Genomic DNA, 22,077 nt, shown 5'->3' with positions numbered 1-22,077 from the left:
TTGGCCTGAGCTGGGTGCCAGAGGAAGTAAGACCATATGACAGACAGCCCCACCAAATAGGGGAAGGGCAGCTCGTTCCTGACAGGAAAAGAAGCCAAATGGCAAAGACACAACGGGAAAAAAATCTGCATGTTGGTGATGATCTTGACGTATAGTCTGGTGAAATCTCACGGAAAGTTTTCCATCATGTACAGAACTGCTACATCACCAGTCAGTCTCTGGAACAACAGCTTGGCTATGGAATTCTTTCCCAGGTAAAAATCTAGAATTAAGGCAGATTCCATAGACTGGAAAGCATCTAGTAGCAAGCATCTAAGTGTCTTCACTTTGGAATCCCTTAAAAAATAAGAAAGGGCATACTAATAAGGAAGGCCACACAGAGAAAGAAAAAAAGGATTTTAGAATATTTGCAACAAACACCTTACTTTTGCAAAGCGAGAACGTAACGCATGTTGACCTCTAAGGCACATGGTAGCCTCGGGACTCTGCAAGCACATAATCACGTGACACAAGGGTACTCACCATGGCTTTAGCTGACAGTGTATATTATCTTCAACACTTCCATTCATCGTCTTTCCTCCACAACCCCGCAGTCCCTTATCTGCAGCCATCTTGTCCATAGCATCTACAGTGCTGGATTTTCCCTCATCAGCAACTCTTAGCCCACACCACTGCCAGCCACGTGAAAAAGAGCAAGAAGTCAAATAGGTAAGGCGCATCCATGGGGCTGTTCGAGCAACGGAAAGCAAAGTACAGGTCTCTCCCTCTCTCTCTCTCACTCTCGCTCTCGCTCTCGCCCTCTCTCTCAGCCAGCCCCTCGGGGGACTAATCAGTTCCATAAGAAACCATCCAAACAACGGTTTCACTGGAACTTAAACACCAGCTGTCATCGCTGTTATATCATTTTCCAGGCGCCGCTCACCTTTCAACTTCAAGAGCTAGGACACTGTATCACTTGGTCGTGAAAACAAAATGCTAATAAATACCCCACCTTGCAGATTCATTTAATCAGCCCTGCCTTGAAATAGCTGTTTATTCATTTCACATAATATAATTAAATGTCCAAACACTATATTTAAGAAACATTAAAAGCATCACTTATCCTGATGGGAGCTGGGAAATCCCAAATTTAGAAAGTCTCCAACCCCTGGTGTTGTGAAAATAAGATTCTCCATGAGGGCAGCAAATTGGAATGGGAATTAGAAAGTACAATTTCCCTTCTATTAAATATTATGAGACATGAAAAATACAAAAGGAATGAGCTCGGGGAGGCTTAGAATTAGGTTCAACACTTCCTCCCTTAGTGAACGCTGAATTTGGCATTAGGTTTCAGAAGCTTCCAGCGGCAAGAAAGAGAGAGGAGTGTGGCAAAGTGAGTTAATCATTTCTTTCACTTTCCAGACTGCCCGTTCCTTCTCTGTTATTTGCTATCTCCCACCGCCTCCGCCGCGAAGCAGGAAACCTTGGGGTCATCCTTGGTCTCTCCCTCTTCCCTAACGCATGTCACGTGTCAGAAGATTCCTGTCCGTTCCCTGTGACCCTTATCCAAGTGAGGCTGTGTCAGATCATAACTTATCTGGCCTATTGCAAGGGAATCTCAACTGTCTTCTTTTCCCCAATATCATTTGAATCTAGTCCTTGCTATTGATACTACCTAATTATCTTCTAAAATGTTTTACGTTTCATTCTCAAATCCTACCAATATAACTTAAATTCTTGTTGCCGGAATCCAAATTTTCAGGCCTGTTCTTAACACATCTTGGATGCTTCTCTACTTCGTCTCAATCAAATCGCTCTATTTCTACCCTAATGCAGTAGGCAATTAACCTAGTACAGTGCGTGGAAAATATAAGGATAAAAAATATTAGCTTAACCTACTTAGAATCAAATAAAGCTATTACAATCCTTGACCTAAGACCTTCCATCCACTTTGCCACTTGTCAAAGTTTGATCTCTCTTTTAGGAGGTTAAGTTCCACCTCCCACATGAAGCCTTTTATATCCAGCCCCCCGTGGTAATTCTTTCTCTAAACGCACAGAGCAACTGCCTGTCAAAAGCAATATCTAGTTTCCTCTCAAGGGAGAAGAAGCTGGGGTATTTATCCACCAGTGGTGCTCTGGCATTTTGTCCTGCCCCATGCATGGTCCAATAATGTTTTCAGCCAGGGAAAGTCCTCAGGCAGAAAGCAGCTGGTATTATTCAGCAAAGATACTACATCCAGCATAATTGCCGCACCGGAGGCTACTACATGATTAAGTTTATGGTGGTCTTCCATAATTTGCCTTGACCTACCTGGATTTCTCAAGGACTACTTTGGTATGTTAAAGGCAGGAACTAGTGTGTGAACCACATGCACTACGCTGGGTTTAGGTGCTGTCTGAAGGTTACCTACATACTCTTTGAAATCTTAATGCAGACAGTAGGTATGAAAAAGGAAGTTTTTTCAACCATCAAGAATTGGAGACTTGGATCCGCTCGGCAGCATTCTATTGTTTTGCTTTGGGAAAACCACCAGAATTGACTATTGATTCATGCAAATGATAAATACCATTATCAGAAATAAGGGTTTTGAGAGTCTCTGGCCATGTGCTGCTAAACTTTTCTAGAAGCAGAGAACACTGAAGATCTATGGGGCTGGGACCTCAAAGTGTGAAGCAAGAATGGGACAAGCCTAGATCCTAATCACACTCAGGAGGGCTAATGGCTGTCACCTCCGGAGCAGGCTACATAAAGCTTAATCTCAACCGTTGATGTCCTACACTTGGTACTAAGACTGAATAGCTCAGAGTTGGGGGGATATACTTGTGGGTTCTGTTACCATTTTTCTGGTGAAGATAAAAAACCAGGATCAGAGTTCTCCCCTGGGGGGGACATGTCATTTCTACTTTCAGCCTTCCTGAGAAGGGTTGACTCCTAGGACAGGATAAAGACTAAAGGAATAGGCTTTCAAGGAATTAATACTTTGAGAAGGAGATAAGCATGTGCACAAATGGTTATTAAAATAAATAATTATAAGCCGGAACAGGGAAGCTGGGTTGTCATCATTTTCATCACAAGTTTAGCTGCCCAAACAGCTTTAGCTTGAAATCCTATGAACCAGTTTTGTGAAAGGTAAACACACAACCCATATCAAAGACCCACACAACTAGAAATAAATAATTTTATCCTGCAAAATTATTTTCAAGTTAATAAAAACTATACCGAAAATAAATGAGCTAAGATCTAGGATAAGGAATGAGCAAAAGAGATCAAAACAGAAGCAGTGGTTATGCTGGGTTTACTCCTCCAAAAATCTTTGATGGAAAAGACCCACTCTAATTAATGCTCCCGTACGTATGTTAATACTGTGGGGGGCTTCTTGAGATGCTAAATAAATACCTAGAGTATTCTCTGTGTTCCTTACACTGGTTTCTGCATTTAATGTATCAGGGTAGTCCTTGAAAAATCCAGGTAGATCATGGCATATTATGAAGGACCACCATAAATGTAATCAAATTATGGCCTCAGTCACGACAATTATACTGCCTGCAGTATCTTTACTAAATAATTCCAGCCCCAGGCACTTGTTTGGAGGGATAAGTCTGTGAGATCCAGTGGGGGCCTTCTCATAGTACTGGGTTTCTGTAGCTCCATCATCAGAATGAGACATTTTCTCTCCACACATCTTAGGGAACTATATTTTGCAACATTATTTGATTTGCTGTATCCTATATTCATTGATTTCCAAGGCAAATATACCTTACTAAAGCTTAATTAGAAAACCAACAGTTTGTGCAGTGACATAACCACCCCCTCCTACAGAGCAGATGTCCTTAGGCCCAAAGCACACTCATTATTCCACCATCACTGGGCAAATGCTAATTATTGTCAAGTCTGTTATAATAAAAAGTAAATGTATGAGTCTTCTGTTTATATCACATAAAAAGATGCCAGACATTACACCTGGGGATTTGGTACCTTCTTTTCACAAACGGGTCCCTCTTTCCCTTTGTTCACAGCGCTGCCAAATGTTATCCTTTAGTCTGAAGCTAATGGTTAATGCCTCCACTTCATCTACCCTCAGCAGCTGTGGCCATCCTCTAAATGAATCTATGAATTAAATTAATGTGCAATGAGTGTCTACAGTGTCCTGAAGTATATTAAAAATGAGGACTGATGGCCCCAAGGTATAAGTTCCTATTTTCTTTGAAGTTCAGAATCTGTGCGAGGAATAGATTAAAACCATCGAGTACATAGTTCACCTCCCAAGTGTGAACTAGAAAAATGGACAATGCATACGAGCACTTAACTTTGGTTCTGGGATTTATTTTTGTACGACCCTCTATAGGTATGAATGAAATTCTGGGGATTCATAAAACTTTAGTCAAAGTAACAAAACCACAATGTGAAGCTCTGACTCGGGAAGGTGTTGGATTTCCTCTTGGCGGTTCATGCCAGGCTGAAGACGCCATCGAGGTAGTAGCCAGGGGCCCACAGAAAACAAAAGGCAGGCTCTGAAGGCATTCTGGAGAGGTTGTAATGAAAGGACTCTTTACAGAGGCTCCAGGATGGTCAAGGACACCTATTGGCAAAGTTGAGGATCCCAAGGACGGCACCAGGGACAGTCATTGTCACCCTGAGAACTGACAGGGGGAGGAAGGGAGCATGTAATTGAAGGCTGGATGAGCTGAAAGAATCAATGGGATTCCACTGCAGAGAAGTAATTGTCCTGGAGGGATGCAGCCAAGAACAGAAGAGATCAGCAGTGCTGATGCAGAGGGTGTGGGGGAAAAAGTACTCTAAGTCACTCGTTCTTCCTGCCCTTTGACCTCTTGAACTGCTTTACATTGGCCCAATCCAACTAGAAACCAGAGATCAATGGAGCCCAGGTGATATCATCTGTAGGGTCAGGAGACAGGGAGGTGGAGAATGGACTCGGGGCAGGGTAGAGGTGAGTGGTCAACACAGACACCATCTAGACCAAGACCAAATGCCAACCTCTATTGAATTGTCTTTTCTTGCTTTAAGACAGCATTTTCCTGAATCTTTCTCAGGCGAAGGCTGTGTGTGTGTGTGTGTGTGTGTGTGTGTGTGTGTGTGTGTGTGTTTGTAGGAGCTCTGGGCATAAATTCATTTGGGAAAAGCTGGAGTAACACATTTAACAGGCTTCGCTACTCCAGGAATTTTCAAAGCTGCAGTATGTTAAGGCTCATCACTTTTTCATAATTGTTTTCATATTTTTTCATAATTATTTAGAACACTGATGAGCCAGGCACTGGGCTGGGTGTTGGGGATACAATGGTGAACTGGGCAGACACCTACACTTTTACCTGGAATCAGGGGAGAACAGCAATAAAGAAAGAGTAAACCAGTAAAACTAACTCTGTACAAAGTGTTTGTAATGAAGTTCTCAGATAAGGATAAAACNAGACCAAGACCAAATGCCAACCTCTATTGAATTGTCTTTTCTTGCTCTAAGACAGCATTTTCCTGAATCTTTCTCAGGCGAAGGCTGTGTGTGTGTGTGTGTGTGTGTGTGTGTGTGTGTAGGAGCTCTGGGCATAAATTCATTTGGGAAAAGCTGGAGTAACACATTTAACAGGCTTCGCTACTCCAGGAATTTTCAAAGCTGCAGTATGTTAAGGTTCATCACTTTTTCATAATTGTTTTCATATTTTTTCATAATTATTTAGAACCCTGATGAGCCAGGCACTGGGCTGGGTGTTGGGGATACAATGGTGAACTGGGCAGACACCTACACTTTTACCTGGAATCAGGGGAGAACAGCAATAAAGAAAGAGTAAACCAGTAAAACTAACTCTGTACAAAGTGTTTGTAATGAAGTTCTCAGATAAGTATAAAACATGCAGCATGTCCCAAACAAAAATTATTTAGCTTAGGAAATCTTTGTTTCTGGAAATTTTTTTAGGGAGTAAAGGGCTCTTTTAGAGAGAGGGTTTTTTGTTTGTTTGTTTTTTTAACTGTTGGTTACATACTTTTGGTCTGAAATTTACACAATAAAATACCTAGTTTTTGATGACAGTTTTTGTTCCTGTTGGCCATCCATAGTCAGTGAGAGAGCAAATCATCAGATTTGTAAAAAATGGATAATCAGAAGAAAACACGAAAAAGGAGAAGCAGTATCAGAGTTGCCAAAGCCACTTAACTCAACTTAGCTTTTCTCTTGCAGTATAGACTTTTTCTTGGAATCTACCCTGTAATGCCAGGTGACATTGTTACTGAAATGGCCACGTGGTGGATGTGTATAAGGAAGATACCAAGTTGGAAAGGCAAAGTCTACTGTGGTTCGACAAAGATGAGACAAAAAGAAGCGAGTAACTTTCAGGGAGAATGTGTTCATAATGCACACTTACCTGACTGTTAGATAAAAAGCTCTTGTGAGAGTATGTGGCCAGTTGTCGTAGGTGCCGATTGGTGCCCCACCTTGATGCCCTTTGCTGGGCTGGTCCATGCTGCCCTGGTGCTGTGCACGTGGCCCGCTAAAAGCTCACAGCTGCCCGTCCTGTAGCTTCCTAATCCCCTCCACCAAGGGGCAGTGGTTTACACCACAGACATAGGCCTTGAGGCTGAACTTTACCAGAGTCCACGTCTGGCTGACGTTGCCCCCTTCACTGCCTCCCTAGTAAGTTTTTCCTAAAGAGCACTTTCATAGCTGTGGTCCTGTCTTTATGGATATTCCTGGGAAAGTGGGCATCAGAAGGGATTTAGAAGAAATCACACAGCAAGTTAATGACAGAACAGCAAAGACATCTGTAGCCTCTTCACTATTCTGTGCACTGATCTTCATGCCTTGTTGAGATCTAGCTACATTGGCTAATTTAATAGATTTTAATTTTGATTCATCTTCAAAAAAAATATATGGAATATATGTATAGAAAACTTTGTTGATTTAACTCTTTCTACCATCCACATCTATAAGAAGCTAAGCTATTTAGATGATTAATCATCATTATCTTACTAAAGCAATTGATCCAAATTATAGACATAAATACCTGTGAAGATAATTAAAAATGTAAGCTTATAAGAACAGCACTCTAGTGAGTTCTTTAAGGAATAACAAAGGTTACAATCCTTAAAGAGTTTTTGCCACATGATATTAACTATTAGAATGATATTAGCATTGCACATTATGGTTTATAATTCACTGCCATAAATATTTCATTTATCTTCACAGTAACCCTGTGACTTGAGTAAAATAATGGGATTCTTGTAAAAGTGAAGAAACTGGAGTTAAGAGATAGGGATTTCTTCAATGTCCAGTGAGTGGCCCAGTAAAGGTCTTAAGTAGCACAGTAAAGATTCGACAGAGTTGTGGGGTTTTTCATTAGCAAATTTGGAACCTTTCTAACTTTATTGTCTGTCTTATCCACTTTTTTATGTTTTGTCATTTCTTACATTATTAGAGATTCTAATATCAGTTTATGGTTTAGCCATTGTAAAATTCCATAGTACTATTTGTATTTTAGAACACAAGACCTTGTAGAAATTCTACAAGGTAACAAAATTGAGGCCACATAATTAAACCTTTACCCCAGTTTCTATGAAATGGATATGTCAAGATTTTTCTCTCCACGTGTTATAAATTTGACTTGTGGTCCTGTAAAATTAATGTCCATTGATTTCTCAGAAAAGTGTGCGTTCACTACACAGAGGGTTTGGTTTTCAGAAAAGCCAAACAACACATCATTATTGATTATGTATTGCCTTTCCTTAAGAGCTGTTCAGAATGTGAATACTATTCTAGATGGATGCTCAGACATCATGCTTCATTTAATTCATTTTCCAAACCCAGCCACCTCCTATCCAACTACAGTTTAGTTTACTTTAAAATATCTGTATATTTTTTCAGCCCAAAAATGTCAAACAAGAAATACTGCCCCAAACATTAGCTTTTATACTTGGAGCAAATATATGGTTTCAGCTTGGTAGAAGAGAAGAGAAATTATCTCTTCTCTGTGGCTTAGAAGAATGGACTCTCCATTTGCCTTATCTCCTTGAGTTTATGCAGTTAGAAAGTGACTGTGGTATATTGATGAGCCAGAGAGGACACAGAGCTATTGAGGGACTCAGACACATCTTGGAAATTATCATTCCAAATGCTTTATGGATTTACTTCTAACTCTGGACATGCATGAAGGAGCCATGCAAATTTCCTGTAATTGCCAAAATCTAAGGGTTCACTCTCAGGGTTTCAGAGGGAAATTACTGATCACAATTATTTACTAAACACAAGTGAGAAACTCAAGCAACCTCCGAGTCACACCAAAACAGCTCTAGACTTAGGTTATAACTTCATTGGGGTACATGGAACAGTCCCATCATAACTAAAAGACCCATTTATAGCCAAGTGATATCACTCGCCACTTAGAAAGGAAGCAGGGTTCATTCATTCTAGCAAATTTCTAAATATCAGGTTGTTGCAAGTTCTTACCACACAGCTCTACACCTTTAAGAATGCAGGTAGGTCATCCTGATAAGCCAAGGTTGTGCATTCAATTCCCTGTCAGGGCACCTACAAGGAGCTACCTATGAGTGCATAAATAAGTGGAACAGCAAATCGGTTTCTCTCTCTCTCTCTCTCTAAAATTAATCAATAAAAAATTTTTTCAAATAATGCAGGCAAGCTTCCTTCAGGGTTGTTGATGAAACTGACTGTTATGGGCAGTCACTTAAGGTGCTTTTTATTACTCAATGATCATGCTATCAGAGGATTTCAACACCACCCCGTGCCTTGGGGGGAGGGGGGCTGAAGGCAGCACACACAGAAGTTATCAGTGTACGCTTAGCTCCAATAAGCATAAAGAGTTCAATGCTGCAGGCTGCGAACAAATGTAACATGCAAGTCAAGCAAGTCACTCAGACTTGGATGTGTTCGATTCACGGAAGATACAACTCTCTTTGGAACATTATTAAAATAACAAGATGAAGAACGATTTGAAATAGAACAAGAAACATGTACACTTTCCAGGAATGACCTAAGCCTCTGGGTGCACTGAGATCATTGTCATCATTTGACTGACCCTTTCATTACAGCTGGATTTGGGTCACTGTATTGGCCCAGTCTTTCCCCAGAGATGGGTCTTCACACAAGCAAATAGGCAGCTCTCTCCATGGCCTCCAAAAAACTCAGTTTTAACTACTCATTGTTAAACTGGGAGACACCAGAGAGCTTATCTTCATGAAAAGTGTGAAAAGAAGTAAAGCAGAAAACTGAGGTATATAGCAATAATAGGGAAAATTTTTTAAAAATATTTTCTTTCAAGATGTCTTATGAAATTAGCTGGAAAAATGAGGGGTGTTTTTGTTTGCTGGGTTTTTGGAAGGTTTTTTTTTTAGCTTTCTCTGCATAATTGCTTCTGATTTTGTCTGCTAGGTCTTTTTCTATTTAATTCTTGTTCAAGTACAGTTTTCTGTCTTATATTCCCAGCCCTGCCCCCCACCAGTGCTTCCCACCTCCCTCCCATTTCCGCCCCCCAGCTTAGTTATTGTCCATGTGTCCTTTATACTTGTTCATGTGGGTCCATCCCCTTTTCCCCTGTGATTCTCTCCCCTCTCTGCTCTGGTCCCTATCAGCCTTTTCTGTATTTCAGTGTCTTTGGTCATATTTTGCTTGCTTGTTTGTTTTGTTGTTTGGATTCCTGTTAACGGTGAGATCATATGGTATTTGTCTTTCACCGCCTGGCTTATTTTGCTCAGCATAATGCTTTCCAGTTCCATCCATGATGTTGCAAAGGGTAGGAGTTCCTTCTTCCTTTCTGCTGCATAGAATTCCACTGTGTAAATGTACCATAGCTTTTTGATCCAGTCATTTACCGATGGGCATCTAGGTTGCTTCCAACACTTGGCTATCATAAATTGTGCTGCTATGAACATCGGGGTTCTTTTGAATTGGTGTTTCAGGGTTCTTAGGATATACTCCTAATAGTGAAAATGTCTGCTAGGTCTTAATGGTGACAGACCAGACATTTGGGCCCCTGTTCAGGGTCCCCAGGGGTCTCATTATAGCCCAAGGTTGATGGCACTAGCAGCAGCCATTGACCATGACCAAGGCCACACACTGCCTCAGCTATTCTGGCTTGGAAGGAGCAACAGCAGCACCATAGAGAGCTGTAGCAAGAGATTTCCTTTTCATTGAGTTTTTCCACATGACACTTGAAAAGCATAACTGCTCTGAGAAGTCAGAAAATGGGGAAACTGAGGCATAGTTGAAGAATTATTTGCCCCAAATCAGAGAACTGATAGAGTCCACTGTCCCAGGAGCAGCAGCACATCCTTGTCAGCATAAGTGTTTTGGATTAGCACCCACAAAGATGCTAAATGTTCAATTAAAATGAGGCTCAGTAAACACCTGAAAAAATCAACTAACGTTTGCAACTCTCTGTACAAATTACCAGTGCCTTTCTTTGTCATGGATTTCCACTTCACACTTTTTATTTATACACTATCAAATTGATTGCAAATACGTAGAGAATTAGGACTATCTGAAAGATTTGAACTCTTAAAGTTTTCCATTCTCAAGCATTAATGCTAGATTTATCTTCCCCATATAACTCAGTTAGACTAATAGATAAGACAAGGATCCAAATACTCATACTATTGGCAAACCAGAAAAAAAATGTTCTGATATAACAAAACCCTTTATACTTTGTTCTCTAGTTATCAGGCATTGTATTAATGTTTTGAAAAACTGGAACTATCAAAATCTAAGTATAAATTTAGACTGTTAAATATGTGATGTGAGCCTTCATACTGCTGAGGAGAGAGGTGGTTTTAAGGAACCACCATGGTCGGTAAGGCCATGTACGCACAAGACAGCACGCGACGTGCGTTTCTGATACTTCGCCTCAAGCTCAGGGTCAGCAACTACCTCCCTAGACAGTAGGATCAGAAGCTTCTAACTCTTTCCAAAATCTTCTGTGTCTCCTATCAGAGTTTTAAAGACTATACAAATTAAGCTCCATGAAGAGCAACACATTTAAAGAAAAGTTGAGGACTTACCCTACTATTAAGCCACCATTCTTATTCTAGAGATGCCCATCACATCCTTTTATAGTTAAAAAAAGGAACTTACTAGCTTTAGAAAAGTTAAATCATTTGTATCTGTTTCCATGTGTTCCATGACTAATAGATTTTTAAAGAAAGAGCGTCCGTTTTGTTTTCTGAAATGAATTTATCTGTTCTAAATATACTGCTTTGTTTTCGATTATTCCAAGACCTGACAGCATAATTATCTGAGCAGCAGGTCAAACAAAAACGTGGGTTACGGACATTTAATCTTTGACCCCAAGTAGCAGTTGCTGTTCATGATGATTCATTTTATTTTTTTCCCTCTTGAGGTCTAATCTTTCATCCCTTCCCAGACAACCTATAATTCCGCTCCTTTGCCCTCTCGAAAATTACCCAAGGGTCGTCTGCCTTCGAGGGAGATTTACGGCTCCAATGGCAGGAGCAGTGAAGGTCAGCCAAAAACTTCGGGTCCATCTGCCCGGGGCGGTGGCGGGGGTGGGGGGTGGGGGGGATTCCTAAGTAATTTCAGCAGTCCCCAAAACTAATGACTGGTTTCAGTAACCCAATGACAGGCAAAACTACTGCCTCATTACAGCAAGGCAGTTTGCTTCTTCCCTGGGAAGAATTCGTTTGCTGAGTTTCTGTATATTATGCCAACTAACTTTGGGACACAGTGAACGAACACCACCGGCTCTGTAACCACCCCCCCCAACAAGCCAGGGAAGAAGCAACAAGGCAGGGTGTGTGGAGGGAGAGTCGTTGTTGTCCTTTGGTCACGCAGCCCTTGGTCCTCACTCCCCATTTCTCACTCGCGTTTCTCAGGGGCATGCAGTGCAGCACCTGTGTTTTATCATGTATCATGAAACTTCTTCAGACTTCCTAACTTCTCTTAAAAGGTGTATGAGGTGATTCCAGCTAAGTCCTTTTGAGGGGGTGAGCCTCAAACTAGGTTCATGTCCATAAACTTTGTGAGCTAGAAATTGACTCCTACCGTTAAAATCAATTCTTCATCACCTGAGAGGGGTTTACCTGTGGCTACTTACTACTTGCTGTTGAATCCACCAACCGAGAGAACAAATGTCGGAGACTTTCAGGGTTCCAAAGATGTTACTTTATTGGCCAAGTTTAACCTGCGCAGGGGCGAACTCTCAAAGTGTCCAGCGACACAATGCCCGCAAGGGCTGCAAACGAAAGTCACATGCAGTGCTTACAGCTAAGTCCTTATATAGAGGCAAGCAAGCAAGCATTACACAGATGATGTGGCGGTTAGCTATTGGCTTACAGAGCCCGCGCGCGGGAACAGGGTGGGGTCTGTCTCAACTGAAAGGAAAACTTTGAAACTAAACAGATTGCAATCAACTTACAGGATGTTTGCTAGGGACGCAGGCTCCTTGGGGCTGAGACTATTTTTCTTGTTCCCAACACTTGCTACTTGCCAGCGCATCAGCCCACCAGACATCAGCAGGAGGCGAGATTGGGGGTGGGAGGGGGAGGGTGTGAGCATACTAGGAGTTGCTATGTGTGCCTGTGACTCAACGTCCCTTCCCATGGAATTCCTGAGGCAGATATCAACGACCATTTCTTCAAACTTCACAAAGTCCATTTATGATTAACTCCTTAGTATTTTCCAGATCTTTTCTCCTACTCATTGCATATTTAAATCCTGAAATAAAACTTGTCATGGATATAATTGTGGACAGATCCACAGGTATTTGATTACATAGTGGTCCTCTTCATCAATTTTTAGTCTCGAGTGGATGAATCTAGAAAGGAAAACATACCAATAACATGGAGCAAAGCTCTGGGATATCAAAAGCTGAGTTCCTAACACTTGGATTAATTCTGTAGTTGGCATCATAAAGAGCATTGTTCAAATAATAGAGAACTGGAATTTCTTCGGGCCAGTACCATCTCCTTTTAAGCTTCAATTTCTGAAATTAGGATCATTCAGAAAACACCAAATGAGCACCCCAGACACATGACTGATGCATACAAATTAAAGAGACATGATCTTCACTCTCAAGAACACACAGGTAAGCAATTTTCCATAAAACTGTCTTAAAAAAACAGTCTCTTTCATTTCTCAGCCCTTGTTTGCCATTCTCAAAGGCTGATACTGGCTTTCTCCCTTGACCTGTATGAAGTCAGAAATTCTCATCTTAGTACTGAAATGAACGGGTGTTAGGAACAGAGAACCATGTCCTTTAAAATCTCCACAGCCTTCACTTTTGTGTTCCTCTTCTCTAGTTTTTCACAGAATTGCCATAGTCATTTTGTATTTCTCCTTTCCTTGTCTCAAGCTAGATTTATGAAGAAATTAAATAATATGGTGTCAAATAGATATTTGGCTATTTTGCTTATATTTGTCCTCGTTTTAATGTAAAACTCATTCCATTTAACAATAATTTTATATCGTTGTGTTGGTGGTATGTCTATACCCAGAACACAAAGAGAAGAAAAGTTGTGTTTTATATACTAAGCCAGTCCTTCACTAACTGCTGTTCTTGTTTGGAGTTACTTATGCAGGCTTGAAGGACATAATTTAGCCTAGCTTCCTTAAATAGGTTTCTGACTCATTTTTCTTCCTTTATTCAAACTTGTTTTGACCCTTTTTCATTCTTCAGTTCCATTATTAATCATTCATTCTTGTTTTCCACCAAACTTAGATTAAATTTCTTAATAAAAACCTCCCAAATACTAAATCAGCATTTCCTGTGCAGCAAGAGACACAATCATTCACACTGTGGCGAGGATTTGCCATCTCTCCACAATACACATGCCTCCAAAAACAAAGTCAGACATTACTTTTGTTGAATTTTATATTTTCGTTTTTGGCTCCCTCAGAAGCGCTGGATTTATTGCCCCATTACTGTGATTTGGTCCCTTCTTTATTGTTGTGTTATTGACCCTTCCATCTATTCACTGATACAATTACTTTGCTTCGAAAATGGACATAAATCTGCCCAAACTTGAGATAGAATTATAATTTATTCCTTTGGTTGACTTCCTTGATTAGTTTCTCACTTTTCTGTAGAGTAGAGGATGACTTTATAGACCATCTCTTTTTTCTTGCTTGTCTACTAAAGTCAATATCCTAGAATAATTTCATAAGAGTCAGGCAGCATTGGTTACACATGCATTTTTCCAACCCCCAATAAAGTCTGCACTACTTCTCAAGGCTTAATCAAGATAACCTTCCTAGTACTTGGCTAAGCAAGGGAACCTTTCCTGAAGTTTTTCAAGGATGGGAACTAACGTTTCCAGGGTGCTTTCCCTGTAGCTGTCATTAATACTACATCACCTGATTTAAGTTTTGCAAACAGCCTCATAAATTACATACTGTTATCCCTACTATACAACAATAAACCTACGACCTCACAGGAGAAGGATTTGCCCAGATTACACAGTTGCTAAATGGCAGAGACGGAATTAGTTAGTGCCCAAGTCTGCCAGACTTTCAAAATAGTTATTTTGTCCACAATAGACTCTGTTATTCTGTCGCCAAACAAATTCTACCCTTTCACAAAAGAGGAGAACAAGACCTACCAACCCTTCCCTCTGTAAGCCAGGATGATAAACATAATTCACATTATTTGTTAATTGCCAGCCATATATTATGCCCATGTCAAGGGGGACAAGCGAGTCATTCCCTGAATATTTATGACAAAAAGTCTTTCTAAAATTATTTTCTCTCTTTAACTCCTCAAGTTGATTTACACCTCTATCCATACTATCCTTACAATTTAGTATCATCACTAACTGACTCCTGAATCTAGCTAAAATTTATTAGCTTGTTCTCGAACATTGTTGACACTGAGTGTATGTAGCATGTTTGAGTCTGTAAAATAGCCATCAACTATGAGAAGACAAAAAAATTTTTAATTTGGACGTACAGCTCATCTAACATTAAAGAATTAAACATGTATTTGAGAACACCTGGATCTTCAACTCCATGTCTCCATTTTCTCCTAGTTGTTCAGCATTGTGAATATCAATTCTGTCTGTCACCATCCCATGATTGTTCGTCTGTCAAAGAATTCCTTGGTTTTGCCTCTTTTTTTCTCCATTCTCATAAATGTGACCCATGGCTTTTCATTCTTTTGTTGCCCTAAAGCCTTCCTAAATGCAATCTCTCTGCCTCCAATTCATTTGACATACCATAATAGCCAGACTAATCTTTTAAAGCTTTGCTTTCATCCTTTTACCCCGTTACAGAATCATTGCCAATGGTTCTGCCTATTTCATCAAATAGGCAATGCCTCAGTCTAACTGCAGGAGCATCTCACTGTTCCCCGACACATAGCCACCCTCTGATCAGGCCAGTGATTTCCCTGGGCTCTACCCACGGCTGTGCTGTGTAGTCCTAGTCCTATCTCTGTGCCGTGGCAGCCTTGATCTGGAGCCTTCTCCACAGCCTACTCATGTTTCCTAACTGAGTGCACGAGACGGAACGACCTGCCGGTGGACTGCCAGAAGCTGAGAACCAGGCAGACACCAGGGAGCTGAAGAAGGCCCAAGAAAGGCAGTGGAAAGTGTGCTGCTGCAGGAACAGTATTTCAGCAAGGAACCTGGGAGAGGTGAGGAAAGAAGGGACAAAGTGGGTAGGAAATGGATAAATCCAGTGTTACCATTACCGTAATAAGAGTGAGAGAGAAACTGAGTCTTGGGGAAACAAAGCATGAGCCTATTTGGGGGACTCCAGGGAGACATTGGAGATCACAAGAGGTCAATGAAGCCATTAGAGAGGTTTCTATTCTTTTTCTTGTAAAGAATTTACAGATTCTGGATAGAGGACTTCTGTGTACCTGTGAGCAAAGTAACTAAAAGCTGCAAAGATCAGAAAATGGTATCATGGTACCAAGCAGGGCATCACAGCACTGAAACCCTCAGACGGTTCAGCAGATTACAAGATCTCCAGAACGTGAGATTCCCTCCTTTCAGAGAGGGCCCATTTACTCAATCTCACAATGTCCAGCTTCTTTCTTGTAATTCCAGGAACTGTTTCTAGGCTTACATGCAATTTAGTTCTATGAGTGTGTGTTGGAGGGAGGTGTGTGTTTATTGTAAGTCCTAAAGGAAGCACAGCCAGACTGGAACCATGTCTTTGGAAGTTTTTCCCTCTCTTGAAGCCCGTGTTATCTTTTCCAACTACATGTGAATCTGGAGATCCGTGGGTGAAAATTGATCTTCCTGTCGGCACCAGAGTGCCAAGGGGTTTTCCTTTTGGAGTTATTGGATGGTAGCAAGGTAGCCCTCAGGTTGCTTTTCATATTATTACACACAATTTTCTCTGGTAGGGGGAAGTTGGGGTAAGCAGCTTGGGGGCAAATATGAAGTCCTCAACAGTAGCCTTAACCAGTCTAGTTGGGCCACATTCTAACTTGGGACAGGAGCTTGAAGATCCCCTTGACAGTGCAACCAGTGTTAGGAATTCAGAGGAAGTTTTTTTTGATGTGATGCTCCTATGGAAATACATGGGCATAGCTGTTGTATTGCTTAACCTCTTTAAACTTCAGGTTCCTAAATGTATACTCTTATAGTACCACAGTCTGTCTTAGATGTAGTACTGTGAAGATTAAATGAGTTCATGCATGCAAAGTCTTAAGCATCAAGCAAGTGCTTTAATATTAGCTGCTATATAACCATATCGATAATGTATATAATAACTCCTTGTTTTGCAGCACTGTTTGGAAATACGATGTATTTTGCAAGTAATTGAAGCCTAATTCTGTATTAAACCTTAAAGTTTTAATTGTTTTAGTTGAAAATATTTCTAAAATGCACTTCCTATGTTTCTGCTCTTGTCTTAATTCCATAAAGTGAGAGAAATTCTATTCTAGGAACAGAGCACAGGGGCTCCTTGGGAAGGCTGTTGTACTTGCACTCCGATCCCTGGGTTTTCTGTTGCTGTTACATGTTTTTAAATAAATTTAAGGGACTCTGACCAGAACTAAGAGTCTCAAGATTAATACTAAATTTGTTTTAATCTGAGTCTTTATTTCCATACCCCCAAGACACCTTGCAGGCCCCAGAGAGAAGAGTTTAATTGGCCCTTTTAACAAGTACCTCTTGGGTGTCTACTCTGTTCCAGGAATTGCTCCAGATGCTGAATAAATAGTAAGACACAAAATGGGCAAAAATCTCTATTTTCATGGAGTTTATATTCTGACTGGAGCTACATTCTGACAATAAACAAACAAAAAATAAGTTTTACATGAGATATTAAAAGAGGGGTTACACTTTCAAATAAATAGTGAGGTGAAATCTCACTGGTAAGATGCCATTTGATCAAACTCATGAAGGAAATGAGGGAGGGAACCACGTAGAATTGTGGATAAAGACACTCCACGCAGAGGGGACAGCAATGGTAAAGGCCCTGAGGTGGAACCTCACTTGCCATCCAGGAACTGCACTGGAGCAAGGGAGGTTGTTGATGATGAAGAGGAACATGAAGTGGCAGGAAATTAAAGCCAGAAAAGGTTTGAAGTATACCAAGATCATTTTCGGCACCTTCATGTTTCTTCTGTGCAAAGAGAAAGTCCTTGGAGTGTTCTGAGCAGAGGAATAATTTCACTTAAGTTTTCAAAAGTTCCTGAAACTCCAGCTATTGGAAAGTAGACTCTAGGGGGCAAGGGTGAGAGCAAAGATCAGTATTGTCATGGTGGCGGCTACAGAAGTGGTCAGATTCTCTATGTATTTTGAAAGTGGACATATATTTTGGAAGTATAAGGTGTAAGAAAGTGACAGCCAATGATAAATTCTAGAGTTTTGGACTGAGTGATTAGAAGACTGGAATTATGATAAATGAACCTGGGAAAGGCTACATGTAAAACAGGTTTGAAAGGGAAGAAGGCAATTCGACTGAGCTTGACATGTTCTAGACACCTCAAGATGCTAATGTCAACAGCATCTCAAGATGCTATTAGACATCCAAGTGCTAATGTCAAGATAGGCATTTGGATATCTAAGTCTGGAGCTCTGGAGGAAGATTCAGAAACAGCTCTTCACATTAAAGATCAATTTTCACAAAGGCACCAAGATAATTCAATAGGAGATTAAAAATATTTTCAATTAGTGGGAGTTGAGATGTATGCAGTAGAAAGTAAACCTGGAGCCCTATTTCCATACCAATACATTAGTCTCAGATGGATCATACATCAGTTGTAAAAAGTAAAACTAAAAACTTCTAGTAGCCATGAGAGAGTATCTGTACCACCTTGAAGTAGGCAAAGATTTCTTAGACTGGACACACACATACAAAAACACTATCTTTGAAGTTGATCATTTAAGCTTTATCAAAATTTTAAAGTTCTGCTACTAAAATGATCATTAAGAAAATTTAAAACAAGTCTCAGAATAAGAGAAATCTTTGCAATATAACTGATAAGTGTTATGTGTCCAGAATACATAAAGATCTCTTATAAATCAACAATAAAATGATAACCCAATTTTAAAATAGATAAAAATCTTGAATAGTCACTTCATAAGAGAAAACAAAAGTAATAAGCATCAAAAGTGTGCTCATCATTAGTCATGAAAAAGGGAAATTCTAACACCCATGAGTTATTACTTCAAACCCATTAGAATGCCTAAAATGGAATGAAATTTGATAATACCAAATATTGGGAAGCACATGCAATAACATGAACTCTCACGCATTACTTTTCAGACATTAACATGTCACAATCAGTATAGGAAACCATGAGGGCAGTTTATTAAGTTAAACATACATCTGCTTTTGGACTGAGAAATTCCACTCTCAAATATTTATGCAAGAGAAGTGAAAATACATGTCTACAAAAAATACATTTGTAGAAACATTCATAGAAGCTTCATTAACAGTAGTCCAAATCTAGAAACAACCTAAATGTGCACCAGTATATGAATGGATAAAACAATGGTGGTACAGTCATATAATGAAATACTTCTGAGCAATAAACAGGAACAAATTGACCCACACAACCACATGGATGCCTATCAAAAACATTTGCTGATTGAGAAAAGCCAGACTGTCTGACTCAAAGAACATACTATAATATGATTCCATTTATATGACTTGTAAAAATAGGCAAAACAAATCTACACTGTGAGAAAGTTGAAGGAGGGCTTGCCTCTCCAGTGAGGTAGGGTTCACTGGATAGGACGTGAGGGAATCCCCCGAGGTGACAGGAGTATTCTATATCTTGATTTGGGTGTTAGTTACATGCGTGTATGGTTGTACACATTTGTCAAAATTCATCAGACTGTTCACTTAAGAACTATATGTTTTATGGAATGAAGACTAATTTTTTAGTTTAAAAAACAGAACTATAAAACTGGCCATGGTCAGTCACTTCCTCTTCCACATGAACAAGTAGCTCACTGTCCTCTGAGGTCTGTCACAAGATTGTCCTCAGAGCAATCAAAAAAGCACGCAAGCTGAGTGTGGACCTCCCAAGCCCTATCAGGTGCTGCTGCTTGCTCTCAGACCTTGCATTGATGGGGGAGAGTGCAGGGGAGAAAGGGGAAGAAATTCTAGACAAGGTAGAATTACTTGTTATGCACACGTCAAAGTGAGTCATTGCTTCAACAATTCCAGCGGTCCCACTTGTACTCAAGATTAAAATAACCTGATCTAGGCAGTGATGCATTCTGTAGAGCAATGTTTACAAAATTTGCATGTTTCCATAAGTATTTTCCAAAGGGAAAATACACACTTGCCAAATAACTGATTCAATTCTTTGTGAGCTGATTTAAATTTTAATTCCAGTTTATGTCTTTTATATTTGCACAGATCCTAAGTAGGGATTGAAGTCTATTGCATAACACACAGCGGACAGAGCACACAGGGTCTGAGTTTCCTCTGTACTTCACTGTGACCCATTTCAGCTCAAGAAATTGTCTCTGAGTCTATGAATATGTTAATATTTATTTTTTATAGCCTGAGTTTTTTTTATGAATATCAATCACTCAGTGAAAGTTCAGAGGTTTTTGAGACCCTGAAAGACTTTTAACTTACATTAAATATGCCCAAGTAACTTTGAGTGCATTTTCAAGAATGCGTTATAGTGTTCTCTACTTCCCACCTTTTGGTCAAGCTAATCACAGTCATTTTTTGGTGCTCTCGCTCTCCCTTTAAGAGTCCTGACGTTGCTTATTGTCATTTGCTAAGGGCCAAGAAACTAGAAACCTAGCCAGTATTGCATAAATAAGTGTAAATTAAGTGCATAGTAAACAATAATTGAAACTAGTAAAATACTGATGCAAAATGTATTAATGAAATGCCATAGAAATGGCAGAAAATGTATATATCAAATATTAGAATATTTCAAATCTATGGAAAAGGGGTGAATTGTCACATGGATGAGTTTAAGACTAAAAATTTGAGAAAAATAAGAAAGTAGCCCTATTTTATATCAAACACCAAAAGTACTTTCAATTTGATTAAATTTTTAAAGTACAAAATGATATTCTAAAAACAATAGAAGAAATATATGTGAATATTAATATATTCTTAGCATGGAGGTATACTTTGTTTTTCAATCACAGTTTACATTCAATATTATTCTGTATTAGTTTCAGATGTATAGTATAGTGGCCAGACAAGGGGGTATGCTTCCTATAATACTCAAGGAAGAAATAATAAAGAAAACGATTGATTGATTTTACTACATAAAACTATAACAATTTGACATGTAAATAATGAATAAAATTATAAAGCAATCAACACAAAAATAGCTGTACATTTATGACAGCCCAAGAATTGGTAGGCTTAGTATGTAAAGAGTTCCTGCAAAGCAATTTAAAATGACACAAATGAAAAATGGGCAAAGAACATGAAAAGCAATTTACAAAGAAAATGTGTCTGCCAAGAGTAAAGTATCAGAGGAACTCTCCTAAATAAAGAGATACGTGGACATAGTCTTTATGACTGCTATTTGGGTAATTTTATGGTTTCCTCACCCCCTATTTTTGGTTCTTGGTTAAATTTGCCACTTAAATGCACAAGAATAGAGAGGGATTTTCACCAGGCTTTCATTACCTCGGCTAAGAATGCAGACTATGAACGTGGAAGATAAAAGTTCTTTGGCTTTTTCAGCCTGGAATGCATGGCTTTGTCCTTCTGGACACAGCTGTCCTAAGTTACTGAGGTGAGCAGCCACAGACACTGAGCACTGTCTCCCGCTCTCCGCTGCAGGGCTCGCGTGTGCAGAGGCGGGCAGCAGAGGGGTCAAAGAGGAGGACCTGACTACTCGAGAGTCGTGGCTACCTCGTTGGAATCCTGGCTCACAATTTACAATGTGAGTTCTTAACCTCTGAATTTTGCTCTCCCAACTGGATAACTTCCCTAAATAAGGATAACAACAATACCTACCTTATATAGTTGCCAGGAATGTTTAATGAGATGATGCCTGTAAAGCATTTAGTATTGTGACTGACACTTAGGAACTACCAGTAAGTATTGGCTATTATCTTTATTACGGGTGAAAAGTCCTTCTTTCCTTTCTGAATGAAACTATGCTAAGACATCACAGAATGATTTGTTGCCCTTTATGTGGGCATTCATGCAGTACACTGGGAAACGTGCACTACTTGACATCAGAAGATCGGACCCTAGTCCCAGTTCTGACTTTAACATGACTCCTCCAGGCCTCAGTTTCAGTTTCTCTGTTACATAAAATAGTTGAACTACTAATTGCTATACCTCCTTCTGTCCCAACATTCTACCCTAAAGAAATATAAAACAACAGATAAATCAGGGTCTTGAAATATGACAATATCTACATTAAGTAATAATGAGGATCTTTGAGCTAATAGGATTTAAAACCTAAAAGAATATAGATATTAATTTGCTAAACTGATGACATTATATCAATTTATTAGCGCAATTTATTATTATATCAATTTATTATAGTCACATAATCAAAAGCTCCAATTGGCAGTTAAGCATCTTTGATTAGTTTTTTAAAATCACTTAATACATTCTACAAAGCATGGAGAACTCTTTAGTGATGAAAAGTGAGAAAACCACTAGCCTGTGTACTTAGTATCAATTGAGATACCCCAGCCACCAACACTTTTATAGGAAAG

This window comes from Sturnira hondurensis, unplaced genomic scaffold (assembly GCF_014824575.4).
Source record: "Sturnira hondurensis isolate 20B ecotype Veracruz unplaced genomic scaffold, ASM1482457v3 Scaffold0019428, whole genome shotgun sequence".
NCBI classification, from domain to species: Eukaryota; Metazoa; Chordata; class Mammalia; order Chiroptera; family Phyllostomidae; genus Sturnira; species Sturnira hondurensis.
This window is presented reverse-complemented; position numbering follows the sequence as displayed.